Below are 14048 nucleotides of genomic sequence, written 5' to 3' on the forward strand. Positions count from 1 at the left end.
GCTGGGCAAGTGCTTATTCTACTGAGATATCACCCCAGCCCTAAAGTAAATATTAAATTAAACATCATTTAAATTCCAATTAATAAATGTAAATATGACAATGAAAATTTTATTTTTTGTGTACATTTAGTATAGGGTCTATAAGGTCTTCAGGTTCTTACTATGTAGATCAGACTCATAGTGATTCTCCTGTTTTCAGCCTCCCAAGTTCTGGGATTATAAGCGCATGACAGCACACTCAGTCTCAGTCACCTTCTCCGTGCACCTCAGGACAAGGACCAGCACTGCACACCACAGATCAAACCCCAGCCACTGTGTTCTGCCTAAGAGGCACTTTAGCTTGCTGAGCTCTCTGGCCAGCCCTGATAATGAAAATTTTAAAATTGACTTATGTGATTTTAGTGTTTTATATAATTACAATAAAATTATGAAAGTAGGAAATATCATAAGTGTTTCAAAAGTCATGTTCTTAAAGTCTTTTTTTCCCCTACGTGTTATAGTCCATTCTTCACTGTGGCTGTTATCGCATCTCCTTTCTGTCTTCCAACTTGTGACAGTCCCCACTGTCTATAAATGTCTTTCACTTATGAAGAGCACTGGTAAGTTATATTGTTTACAATATCACTTAATTTCTTTGTCATATTATGTCATGAATAGAGGGAGGCTATGCATTTTGAGTAGAATGCTAGAGTTGAGAACTTTTGTCTTTCTGTAGACAACAGTTCAGGAAATATATAGCCATAGGTTACTCTTAGAGACATTTCTGCTGCCCACATAATAAAAATAGAAGTTTAAAACTGTCAAATTTTCTCTAATTTCATAATTGTAACCAAAAACTGTCTTCTTGAAGAATATCATATTGACAGTACAAGTCATGCTATCTGTACTTTTGTCTATGCTTTTGGAATATCTTAGAGTAGACTCTAACACAGATGACATATATTTTTGCACATTTGCAAACATGCACATAAAAACATCTATATAAATCATTTAGAATTTTATATGTGTCTTTACTTACAAAAATAATTTGTATTTTGACTGAAAATCATACAAACATTGAGCTGAGTTATGACTTCATGCAATGGGTCAGTCTATAACTGGAAAATGTAGAATTCTCAGGCAAAATCATTATGCATATAAAGAAACAAATATGTCTTTATCATTCATTTACCATATCTTATTTTCTATTCCATTATTTTTTCAAAAAAATCAAATTATGTATAGTAACTTCACATTTTTTTCTGAGACACTCTGGCCCTACTTATCCTACTCTATTGATTTTTAAAATTACATGTTGAATGTTTCATTTATAGAATCTTATTCAGTAAATTTTCAACATTATTTTCTTTGCTTTTTTCTTGGTAGCATTTTCTAGTTTTGGTTTCATTTCTTTAAACTAATTATGAGATTGAATTCTACATTTCATTTCAATTGATAGGACTATCTTTTTTTTTTTTTTTTTCTTTTTGGCCAAACCAGGGATTGAACTCAGACCCTTGCACTTGCCAGGGAAGCACTTATTCTACTGAGTCATCTCCCTGGACTCCCACCACTGATATGACTCTCTTTAGTCATATATTTATATTTCTTTTCTAGTGCAGTTACTGATGCTCAGACAAGAAGTCTTGCTCCATGGTGAATGCAAGTTATTCCTTTTATTTGCAATTTTTATTTATGGAAAGTCTTCAAAATTAAGTGCCAGTCTCTCTCAATCTTTCATAGCTTGAATTCAACTGCAAATTCATGTGAGGCTTGGGTGCACCACTCATTCTTAGGGTATGATTTTTCCACATGATGCTAAGTCAACACAGGCACTTCCGCTGATGTTAATTTCTGTGCAATGGACAGCATTTGTAAGAGCAGGGAGAGATGTGAGATTCTTACATTCTGAGAAAAGATGTGTGCAGTGGAGAGGGGCAAGACAAACCTTCCCACAGTCACACTGCCCTCCTTGCACACCATGAGCTTGCTTCAAAGTGATGGCCTAGGAGTGGAGTCTGTGCCTGAAGATCTGCTTTCTGCTTTGCTTGGGAGTCTGATAAGTTTTGATTGCTTGTCAAATGAAAACATAAATGTTAAAAGAGCAATGTTATTATATTTTAATTTTTATTATTTACCATATGTTGGTTGTACATGAAGTTTACACTCATTGAGATATAGTGCAATTATTTAACACATTGTGGTTCTTCGCCAAATCCCTTCCCCTTATTTTCTTCTTGCTATTGTTATTATTATTTTAGTCAGGTTTATCACATTTACTTTTTACCTTTTTTGTGGTTACTGGTACCAGGACCTCACACATCTTCTATCGTTTTAAGTACCCATCCTCTCCACTTAATTTCTCCTCTTCCTTCCACTGAACATTTTTTCCTTTGCAAATATCTATTTCCTTATTTCTTTCTAACAGTCTTTTATTTTAACTTTGCTTTAATTCAATTGGAAATAAAAATAAGGGATTTAAGCTTGTGAGCCTGATATATTTTACTCTTCATGCATATCAATTTTCCCACAAACATCTCAAATTCCTTGAATCCTTATAGTATCCTATTATGTATAAAAAGCACATTTCCTCTGTCCATTCATCTGTTGACATACCAGCTGCTCTTTCCAGGATTTAGCTAAAACAAATTGTACTGTTGCATCCATGGTTAGTCATATATTGTTTTTGTAATATATACTTTGTAGCTATTTTGGAAAGATGCACAGAAGGGATCTGATGGGTTAAATGAAAGTCTTAAAAAAAATATGTCTAAGTTTTAAAATTTATTTATTTGTTTCCACTTAACCAAAATGAAATCTCACTTCTCTCAGACAATAAAATAATTTACAAATACTACTTTAATAGCATCCACACTAGGATGTCAATTTCCAAAGTATTTATGTACCATTGCTCTGCTGATCTCTTTGCTTAATGTGTCTTATAACATAAGATAAAATTGTCATATTGTGCAAATCATTAGTTTTCTTTCTGTTCTCTCATTTTGCCTATTCCGCTGAAAAAGATTACTATGTAAGATTGTTAACTATGTTGCTCTTAGGTACTCAATGTATTATCATATATTCTTTCTGTTCATCTTGACAATTTGAACTGCATTCTGTTACCAGCAGAAACTTTGCAAGTGCTAATTATACAACAATATGCAGTTTTCTAACATTTGATACTATTTTTTAACCAAATATTTGAAATAAATTTATTCTGGGTCTTCTCCGTAAGAAGATAGAAGAACTCTCAAAACATTAAAAAATTTGTTTCTATCTAATGTGACTGAGTATAACCCTTGATATAACTGATGTTGTAGCAGCAGATGGCAGCAAACTAAGATCAGGCCCCCAAAACACCAAATGTGTAGGAACAAGGAAGGTTTTATTGTGAGATCGGAATAATTGATGACCTGACTTTGGGTCAAGAGTACCAAAGTTTTCAGTATTAGCCTGAACTTTGCTTTCTGGTTATATATTTTTCAGGTTTTCATATTGACCAGATTATCTCATTTTCAAGAATTGTACAAGAATGTCATTAAATTGCCACAAAGTTTATACTCATCAGACATTGTTGACCATCTCTCTGTCCCAGGACATTTTAGTTTTATATTTATCTTATTACCCATAATGTTGTATTCATTCATGTTTTATGGCCCTGTTACATGGCTGGCTACATAGGAGGCAATGAAGAAGCAAGTTCATCTGTAGTTGAAGTGAACTTAAGTGACCCTCCTTTAAAATGAAATCTCTTTTGCCCCATCAGTGTCAATTTATAAAATGCATGTGCATCAGAATTCTCTTCTTTCCAACGCTAGTTTTGAATTTACTTAACCTCAGCCATATTTCATCTTTCTCTGCTGCCATTTAAAGGCCTTCTCACATTCACTTGCCTCTTCTCCCTGCTTAGCCAGCTGTGTTTAACCTATGGCATATGCATTGTGCTCTTCTTTTAAGACAAAAGTGTGTAGGGTTGAGTTGTTGTTTCTAAACTGAGACATAAATGTTAACATTCCTTTGCAGTATTGGTGATGCACACTTGTATTTTTGGTTGGAGATTTGCTCTTGTTGTCATAAATTTTAATTAAATCTGTTCTAAGCTTCATAAAACCTATTTTTATCAGACCTGTTATAAGGTCTATCTACCTTTTGATTGTATGTATATGGTTAACTGACTTAATATCTAAATTGTGTGCAAACTAATTTTGAATTTTTATCATTATGTTTTATATAAAATAGAAAACTGATATCAACCAAGTGCAAGCACCATAAAAAGTATGAAATTAGGAAGACTGTAATTTTTCAGGTTATATACATTTTAGCCTATATATTTTCAGATATATAACTAGAAAAGAAGGTTAAGGAGACTTTTATTATATTATCTTTATTCTAAAGAAGTAATTCTGAGCAGAAAATTGGAATTAGCGTGATACAATGTTAGGTTAATAGACACAAAATTGAATAGGGATTAAAGGATTTGCAGGAAAATATGTATATGTGTGTATGGGGAGATGATTAGACAGATAGATAGATTATCCTAGTATGTTTTCTCAAACTATAAACTGATATTTTCCATTTTTTTTTGTGGTACCTGGGATTAAACTCACAATCTTGTCCTTGCCTACTAGGCACTTATGCTGCCAAGCTATATCCCTGGGCCCTTTTGTTTTAAAATTCTGAACATCTTTCACTTTGGCAATCACAAGGACACTCATTTTTTGCTGTCTAATTCTAACCAGGATAATCACCTTCCTGACATATTTTCATAAAGATGAAAACTGAGCCAAATGGAAAACATTCTGTGCTCTCTAACATTTCCAATTTTAACTGACATTTTTACTTTTTCCATTGTTTCTATCTTATCTGATGTTATATACATATGATACTAGCACACCTGTACTCATTCCACAAGTACCAACCTTTTTAACTTGTGCTTTTATATTCATTTTTTACATATGTGTTTTGACAAAGTTGTTTCTGAACTCAGTTGAGATAACCTTACCCATTCCAGGAGATATTTCTGAGTTTCACACTGAAATGAAGCATTATTTTCAGGGTACGAGTGGCAGCATGACAGTTGAGGCAGGGTGGGGTGTATGCAGCCCTCTAACTCAAGACCTTGCACTTGCCAGGCAGTGCACATGCCACTGAGCTATCTCCCCGGCCGAAAAAGATTCTTTATTTATAAAAGTTGTGCTTGATTCATCAGAGTCATGATTAAAAACAGCTGAGTGCACCCTCATATGTGAACCAGTGTTTTATGTATTTTTGTCTGTCTAATTGTTTTATGTGTTTATAGCTGACTAAAGAAAATACAGATGATTCATGAACTTATGAATGAGCTCGCTATTTTTTTTTTCAATTTTTTCTCAGTTCTTTTTGATAGTCACATGCAAAGACCTCTTATATGGGTTTCAAGGATAGTCAAACACATTTAAAACATTAACATATGAGGCATGATAATCTCAAGGCTTTCATAGTACTTACAGATGTATTACTTAAAGTTTGATAGCATCAGAGTTACACATGTTTGGCGTTCTGTACATGTTTTGGTGTATCAATTTTTAGTTATATATTGTATTGTTATTAAACATCCATGAGATAGGCCAAATATAATTCTTCACAGGACTAACAGTGAATAATTTATTTTATGACATAAACCATATTTGCTTTAGTCATTTTTCTCTCTTTTTTCCCTCATTTTTGTGTTTTCTTAAATAAGGGTGTGTGGTTCTCTATGAGATTGTGTTTTCTTCATACTATGGCTCTACAATTAGGTTCCTCTCCATCAAGACAAAGGAAATGATTGATCCTCAGGCTACAAACCATGGAAGATAATGGAATGCTGAGGCATCTGCTCAGAATGACTTTTTGAGAATAAAGAATAGTAGAACAGAAGTCTCTTTAACACTCTTCCTTTTTGAAGCTTTTTAAAAACAGGTCCTATTGATGTATGCTATTGTAATTTATATCTTTGTATCACCCATGATTGTCCTGGGCAGGCTTTAGTATAGTAAAATAAAATATGAGCCTTTTCTGTTCATCTTTGGGTTCTTTCTTCTGTACTTTAAAGACATACTAGGTAGTGAGTGTGGTGGATTCAGGGAATAGAGAACCTGAATGTGAGTGTCTATATTTGAGTATTTCCTACTATAAATTGTCCCTTGTTTTTAAGAGTACACATGGAGAAGAAATACTACCAAAGTTCCAACATGCCCTGCTGCAGGTTTCTACCTAGATATCATTTTTCTGTCTTGTAAAATGGAGATAGCATGTCCCTCATCTCACCAGGAAGTCATTATTTATCTGCACTTTATCTCAGTGCAAGGACTTGAGTTCACTGATCTCTGCTTGTCTGAGAACTGGACCAAGGTTCAGGTGGCCCTCTCTGGCCCCTAGTAATAATGATTGCGCTTTATCTCAAATGTAGATGCCTTCCTAGAATGCTGTTTCCTGAAATGTGAGCCACTAATGAAGTAAAAATTTTTGAAATTGGTTCAAGTAAGGAGAATCAGTTTCTAGGAGTGAATTTCAAGATCAGTGCTGCAGTTTAAAAAAAAACATGAAAGACAGGGTGAATCTCTGTGTCTGAATTTTTGAGGAAAAATAAAACACTACAAATGAGAAGAAAGCAGGGGATAGAGCCTGGAATGAGAGGTCTGCCCCATCTGTACCACCCAATGAGAGCTGGCAAGGTAGAAGCAGCTAGAGCTGTAGACCTGAGGTCTGAGGAATGCTCTTACCCACAGTGTTCTTTGTGAGCTAGAAGGAGCCTCAGAATAGGCCTTAAGACCCGCCATACAGAGGAACATTTCAGACTCTCTGTGTCCTGGGTTTCTGTGCCAAATGTAAAATAGGAGGCAAATCAGAGACCACTTGACAGGCTTAAGTGAAAGCAACAAGGTTACAGTGTAACACCTGGGTGCAGGCCCACCAAGGGCACTATGGCCACTGTATGGAGCAAAGTGTTTGATAGAAGACAAGATGTATTATGCAGGAATATGTTAAACATCACTGGACAGTCAGTTTGCTGACTGTCTTTCACTTCAGGGGAACATATTTCTTGAGACACCAATGTAAATTTTTGGGTGTCTCCAGATATCTGAGGACTGACAAGAATTCCTGCCCTGTCTATTCTCTTTTATGACATCCAGTCACTGATAATTACAGGTGCTCAGCTGAGTTTCTGATTGGAACAAATTTTCTACTCTCAAATAGGTTAGGAACTAGAGGAGGTGTGTCCAATTTGTGCCTTATACATCCCTCTTTTTCCTATTGACACTTTTTTTTTTTTTTTTTTTTTTTTTTTTGGTGGAAGGAGGGTGTGGGTTTTTTTTTTTGGTGGTAGCAGGGATTGAACTTAGGACCTTGCATTTGCCAGGCAAGCACTTATTCTCCTGAGCTCTCACCTCAAAAACAGCTGAATTTTCTTGATAAATTCTGTGTTAATTGTTTTCATATCTGTCACCTTCCCAAGTCTGATGTCTCTCTTCCTGTGTCTCTGTTTCTGTCTGTCTCTCTACCTCTGTCTCTGTCTGCCTCTATTTCTGTCTCTGTCTCTCTGTCTCTCTATCTCTGTCTCTGTCTTTGTCTGTCTGTCTGTCTCTCTCTCTCTCTCCCCTCTTTCTTCAAATCCTTGGAGTATAAATATAAAGACTAAAGGTGCCTTTAATATGATTTACCATTAATGTTTAAAAAAAATTAAGAGCTTATTTTTTGTCCCTCCAGTTTTCTGTCCCCTCTTCTTCCACAATTATTTTAATAATTTTATTATTTCTTTCCTTTCACTGTGTAGTGTGCCTGCCATCTAGAGGCAAATAGAACCAGTTAGAGAGTAAAACTTACTTTTTCCAAAAGGATTCACCACAGTTTTTACTATATTTACATAAAATAGTTTTACATTTACATATAGAAATTATTAATTTAAATATCTTCTTTTGCCTATCATAACATTGAAAATACTACTATGAGTATTCTATTTTCATTTTTTACATATATTTATGTGGTTTTCACCTCCTGAATAAGAGATATAGAAATGCTTCCAATCAATATTTTTGACATTCCTTCCTAGACCTTTGGCTAAGTTCTAGTGTAGAATCAATAATGTTGAAAAAGTTCTTTCACATCTGTTCCTATCTCAAGAAGTTAATATTTAATTGTTTATGGCATCTAAATTGCCCTTTCACCCTAACACAAACTGGGCCTATCGAGAGCAGTGTGTTGGAGGAACCAGCATGGTGCTTCTGTAGCTCTGCTATGCTGGCTGCAGAGCCTGTAGGAAGGTGCTGGTGTGGCACTGTGAAATGAGTCACTAGCAAAAGCTGAAGACTATTCTGGAGGAAACCATGAAAAGAGGACTTGAGGTGACAGTTCTAACTCCTTCAAAGAGTTTGCTCATTGACTACAGCAAGGCTTCAGCATTCATTTTGAAGTGATCTCTATACCAACCGAGAAAAATGTCACTGAAGCAATGCTCAATGAGTTTTTTAAACTAGCTGTGAATGTCATGCCAACAATGTCATCCTGGCTATCAGGAAGACTGCTGCCAAAACTTTCTTCAAGTAACTGAAGATATGAGACTTCTCTGTGCAAATACAGTCCACAACCAGTCGCTCAAGAAGCACCAGGGGTACAAGTATGATGTGATGGTTACACACCCTCTGATACACTGTGGTGAGCTGGTTGCCAAGATGCTAGAGATCCCTTTTGTGTACACACTCAGGTTCTTCACAGGCTATTCCATACAGAAATACTGTGGGTAGCTTCCAGCTGCACCTTCCTATGTGCCTGTTGTCACAGGGGGATTCACCAGCAGAATGACATATATGGAAAGGATGAAAAGTTTAATGCTTTCATTTCTATTTGACTTCTGGATTCAGCAGTATAACTTTCGGTTTTGAGATCAGTTTTACAGTGAAACAATAGATAAGAAACTGAATTTTAGGTGATACTACTTTTCAGTGTCATATAGGAATGAAGAAAAGCATAGAGACATAAAAGAAATGTTTCCAAAACTTTTATTTTCTCATAAAACTATGAGAGAATATAATGATTCTTAATTAACATAATAAAAAACAAAACTAAGAATTATTTTTTCATTCATATCCATTTTATATATACCACAACTGATTTTGTAAGAATCATTGATGAATCACTGATTGTTTTATATTTATTTATTTTATTTTATTTTTATTTATTTATATTTTTGACTATCGAGACCTTCACTTTATTTTTTGTTCGACTGACTACAGACACTGCTCTCAGATGTACAATTTGTCGCAGTCACAGCCAGGTGAGAGCATCTCTGTCTGGCATATCACAAAATACATTGTATTTTATTTTATTTTTATTTTTTTCGTCTTTATTTATTTATTTATTTATTCATCTATCTATCACATCAGTTATTTTTATTTTAAAGAAAAAAAATTAAAGCAATGGTACAAAATCTCAAAAGAAGATTTTAGGAGAGTAACAATGGTTAGTACATTGTGTATTGTTACTGCCAAAGTAGTTTCTCATGTTACAAGATATAGGCAAGAAATAACAAACAGCATAGGCACAAACCTCTGTTGTTGTTTTTTTTTTTAAAGTCAACAGAAAATGGAAATATACTTTTTAAGTTTCTAATACTAGGAGAATATATCATACAATGTCTTTAAAATAAATTGTAAGTCAAAGATACAGTATAAATCTTAGAACAAAAATTAAGATTAAGCAATATTCAGAAAAATAAATGTTTCAAATCAATTGAACTGAGAAAAAGTTTTCATGATAGCAAAGAAGTACTAAGAGTAAAACATAAGATAAATACTGGAATGGCAAGTAAATGACCAGTACTTCTAACAGTTTGAGGATAGGATTTCGCACAAAGTTCTAGTGTGTTGTGGACATGCATAATGACCGTGACAGTTACTGGTGGCTAGGCGTCACTTGTGGAACTGAGCTACAGCTATTTCCTTGAAATCCACCCTGTAGACTCAGGTAGAATCATGACTCATAGGGTGGAAGAGAAGTCCATTTGTAGGGTGTGCTGTTGAAAATATTCTGCTGCTGAACACAAAAGAATAATTGAAAGAGTACAATTGTATACCTTTTATTCTCCTGTTTGTTTGCCCTATTTGGTGGGTTCTTTCCATCCTCATTCATGGGGCTGTGATCAATTTGCTCCCTCTCTAGAACATCATTTAGTAGTCTGTGTAGGCTTAGCTTTGTCATCATGAAATCCTTCAGTTGTTCTTTGTCATGAAAATATTTCACTTCTCCATTATATTTGAAAGACAGTTTTGCAGGATAGATCAGTCTGGGTTGGAATTTGTTTTCTTGCAAGATTGAAGTACTTTGCTCCATGCTCTTCTTGACTTAATGGTTTGTGAAGAAAAATCTGCCATTATTCTGATGGGTTTTCCTTTAAATGTGATCTGTTTCTTTTCTTTAGCGGCTTCTGGTATACTGTTCCTATGCTGAATTTCTGGAATCTTGATTATTATGTGTCTCAGTGTGGTTTTCAATGGATTGATACTATTTGGAGTTCTATATGCTTCAGTTACAAGAATGTCAGATTGTTGCCCCATATTTGGGAAGTTTTCTGCTATTACTTCTGCCCATATTCTTTTTTTATCATTTGTATCGACTCCTTCCTTCTCATTGATGCCTGTTAGTCTCACATTGTTCATCTTTGCATCGTCTTGCAGGTATTGAACTATTTTTTCCTGCATCCTAGTTGTTTTAAAGAGAACTTTTCTTACTTTTTCACTAGCTGCAATGGTGTCTTTCAGGTCAGAAAGTCTATTTTCACTTTCACTCAAATAGTTTTGCCTGTTTGTGATTGAGATTTTAATTTCTTATATATCACTTTGAACCTGTTTCATAGATTCTATTTCTTTCCTAAATTGTTTATTCAGAGGTTCCATCATTTTTATATTCTCCTCTCTTTTCTTATCAGTGTATTCTTTAGCAGCACTTAGTACTTCTTTGATTATAGTTACCACTACATTTTTTAGTTCTGAAATTATTTCTGATCTGATTTCTTCTACACCTTTCTGCAGTTGATTCTTTACTGTCAGCGCTATTACTTCAGAGATATCTGTTGTGTGGTTTCCAGTTTCCTCAGTGCTAGTGTCTTCTGCATTTGTACTGGGTGGACTTGGGGCCTGAGATGGCATTTTGTTCCTTCTCTTTGTCATTTTGTATACCACTGTCTTATGACCTTTGGTGTAGAGCTTAGACAGAGTTATTAACTTAGCACCAGGTCTGGATCTATGAAGTTCAGATTCCTCCAGGTGGGTGTTGTTTCGTTCTGGCTGTGTGCTCCACTTCTTTCTGCTGCAGGCGTTAGAGTTGAACCCTTTGTGTCACTCTGGCAAGATGTTCTGCTCCTGAATCAGCTGGGTGGGTCTTACCTCTAGCCTCTTTGCAGGGAGTTCTGCTGAAGGCTTCCCTGCTGAGCCTGCAGCTTGGGTTGAATTACGATCCACAGGCCCCAGATCTTCTCACTCACTAGCCAGGCCTGTACTCCTGGTCTATTCAGGATCCCACCAGGCCCCGGGTTGTCTCACTCACTCGCTGGGCCTGCACTCTGGGTCTGTTCAGGGTCCCATAGCCCCGGTCATCTCACTCACTCACCGGGCCTATGCTCTGGTTCTATTCAGTATCCCGCTGCCCTGGGTCCTCACTGATTGTTTTAAAGGCAGACAAAATAAAGTCACACAATGTACAAGTTAATCCAATAAAAGGTATCATTTTTGTCAGACATAGAACACAGTGCCACTTCAATAAAACTTCTTTTCCAGGACATGCAGCCTCTTACTACACACACACAAAAATAATAATGTTAGTTTTAAGAGTACGAAAATCTTCTTGCTTTATTCTAATAGTAAAATGGAATGAGCTATTTTTACAATTGTATCATATCTATCATATAATTTGCATGATCTGCACTTGAACATATTTCAGAGAATCACTGATTACTAGTTTCCAATTATTACAATTTTCCTCTCAGTTAAAACTGTACCAAGAGGGCTGGGCAGATGGCTCAGTGGAATAAGCACTTCCCTGGCAAGTTCAAGGGACTGAGTTCAATCTCTGGTTCTGCAAAAAAAAAAAAAAAAAAAAAAAAAGACTGCACCTGTCCATTCTTCTGGATTTGCTTCATATCAAAGCATCATTAGATAAAAAGATAACTAGATAGACTTAAAAACTAAGTCTCCTAGCTCTTCTTTGTTTGGATAAGATTTTTCTTATTTAACTATGGTAGCTAAAATACATTTGAATTCACCTGTCTTTAATTCACACCTTTGACTTGTCCATACTGTTAAGATTTTTTTCAACATTTCAAGATGAAAGCTTTGATTTTTAATTAATTTTATTGGCTCTTTATTAGTGTTCAAGAGCCATCTCCTATTAGTAAATTACTATTACCAGTCAACATGATCCACAAACACTACATATAGACATTGTTTAAAATATTTTTTTTAATCTTTTTTCTGTTAATATGGTAGATAGTATTAGTGTGAGAACCTGAAAGCAAAAATAAAATCTGAAGGCTACATTAGATACTGGGAAAATAGAATGAATCTATTCAAAGGGAAGAAGTTACTCACTTGAGTAGGACACAAGAGGGAGTGAAGGAAAGAGGTATCTATGTGTGTAAGCAGGATGGATTGCACAATGCTGGAAAGAGTCTATGAAAAGAGCTGTTAATGCTTTGTTTTGTCTCATTTTTTTCAATTCTTTTTTCTTTTTTAAATTTATTATACATTTCTTTCATATTTTCTTTCTTCCAATTTTGCATACATATGTCTGGAAATAATAAGGAATTTGAAGACAATTCTATATATTAAAACAAATACTATGACATTCATATTTTGTTTAGTGAATTTGTATCATTTGTATTTTTCTGCTTCAATACTATTTTGTAATCTCCTTAAAAATTTAATGATTTTATTCTGATAAGAAATCTATTTTGATATTATCTTTTCTACAAAATTATTCTACTCAGGTAATTAATCACTTTTTGTGTTATAGCATCATTTTTAGTAACATTTATTTTAGATTTTTGTTTCTATGTTAAATATAGGCTTTTCATAACTGCATCACCTATTTTTTTTCTTTATTATTTTTCTTGTTTTACTTCTGGCAAGGCAGGTAAATATTTAAAATTATCACTTCAGAATGTATTGTCACTTCTGTAAACAACAGAGGTGCCTGTTAAGTTATAAGAGAACTCATTTTTTTTTTCTTCATCTTTTAGGAAGTTTTTGAGACAGGGTGTCTCTATTTAGTTATGCTGGATGTGAACTTACTGTTTTGCCCAGGCTACCCTTGGATTTATGACAATCCTCATGCCTCAGTCTCCAAAGTGCTGGGATTATAGGCATGCACCACCAGAGTAAGCATTTTTTATGTACTCAATGTTTATCCAGTCTTTGTGTATCCCAGAAAATGAAATGCTTCACTTAATATTTTCATCCTGACAATTACAAATGTTGTACTTCTGTGTTTTGTCTCCTGTATTCCACCTTCTTATAAATTCATGTGTACTTTATATTGCCATTTACATATTTCAAATTGAGTTGCATTTAAAGTTTTCCAAGTGATCCCAAACATGTTCTGGAAGTATTTATTATTTCATTTAATGAAACTTAGATTTTGCACCAACTACTGTGAGAAATAACAGGGTTCATTGTTTATTCAACTGTGTGTCTCACAGTACATAAATTATCTGATAGCAATTTAGTTCTATTTCATTCTCAACTGTTTGAAGAATTTACCCAATTCATTAAAATCATCTATTGTTGTTGGTTTGAACTACTGTGACTTCTACCTCACTTGAAATTGACACTACAGCGTAAGCTGCAATAAATAATGAGCAAGACAATATTGCACAATACATGCACAGTTGTCATTCCTCTGAAGTATTGTGAAATCAATGCTGCTGACTGGTCCGACAGGTGTCAAAGGACCTACTGTTGTCTTATTGCCCTTGTGCTTCTTAGGGGTCATTTTTGCTCATTAATTCCGACATTTATTTGTATTGGGTTCTCAGAAGGTCAAGGTGATATGAAGTATAT

The 14048-nt window shown here is 34.7% G+C and overlaps 1 pseudogene; it reads left to right on the plus strand.

Moving 5' to 3' along the window:
* Window positions 1–8213: 8213 nt before the first annotated feature.
* LOC105741252 overlaps window positions 8214–14048 on the plus strand; it is a 38668-nt pseudogene continuing 32833 nt past the window's right edge.

Source organism: Octodon degus, unplaced genomic scaffold, assembly GCF_000260255.1.
Source record: "Octodon degus isolate 3935 unplaced genomic scaffold, OctDeg1.0 scaffold00365, whole genome shotgun sequence".
Taxonomy (NCBI): domain Eukaryota; kingdom Metazoa; phylum Chordata; class Mammalia; order Rodentia; family Octodontidae; genus Octodon; species Octodon degus.